Here is an 876-nt window from a genome sequence, read left to right on the forward strand (position 1 = left end):
TGAAGATCTGTGGGAGTCACAGATCCACATGAGATTTAGGGGATGGGGTGGTGCACAGGATACCAAATATGTTCTGTTGTAGAGCCAGGAATGAGACCATGTTGCGGGAAATTAAAAAACAAAAACAAGAGCAGATCCGGGTCTCCTGGCTAAGAGTGACATGGTCTATCAAATCCAAACAGAGGGGAGGAGTCTGGCGGTCAGCAGCGGTGGTGTCCGGAAAGCTCCCATCCACCGCCCTCCCCGCCCACCGCTTGTTTGGGCGGGTCTATATAGTTGAATAAAGTCAAGCTGGTAACCATGGCTGAAGGAGGATTTGATCCCTTTGAATGTATTTACTCTCACGAACATGCTATGAGAAGACTTATCAATCTGCTCCGGCAGTCCCAGTCCTACTGCACCAACACAGAATGCCTTCGGGAGTTGCCAGGACCCTCCAATGACAGTGGCATCAGCATCACTGTGATCCCTATGGCCTGGATGGTGATCACTATGCTCCTTATCCTACTGAGGCCTCCTAACCTGAGAGACTCCAGCCTTCCTGGAAAGCCCTCCAGTCCTCACAGTGGACAGGACCAGCCAGCCCCTCCCGTGGACTAACATCCTGGTGAGGGAAGCTGCGATGGTTTAATACCCTGCCCGACCAAGCGACTGAAGACAACCAGACACTGTCTCCTTTTCCATCTGCAGTTTGGATGCTATTGTTTTCATGAGTTTCTAGAAATTTCACTTGCCAACTGCCTTTTGCTTCCTGTGTTGCCACAGTTCTTATTTACAGTATACCTGAGTAAATGATTCTATTGAAAAGTTGAGGGCTTTATTGGTTGGCCTAAGATTAAACATTCCACTCGTTCTCCCTGGAGCCCTGACCAGAAC

General features: G+C 49.4%; 1 pseudogene; it reads left to right on the top strand.

Annotated features, from left to right (window-relative positions):
- The first annotated feature begins 248 nt into the window (after positions 1–248).
- Positions 249–600, top strand: LOC116092995 (annotated as a pseudogene).
- The last annotated feature ends 276 nt before the right edge of the window (positions 601–876 follow it).

The sequence above is a fragment of the Mastomys coucha genome, chromosome X, assembly GCF_008632895.1.
Source record: "Mastomys coucha isolate ucsf_1 chromosome X, UCSF_Mcou_1, whole genome shotgun sequence".
NCBI lineage: Eukaryota > Metazoa > Chordata > Mammalia > Rodentia > Muridae > Mastomys > Mastomys coucha.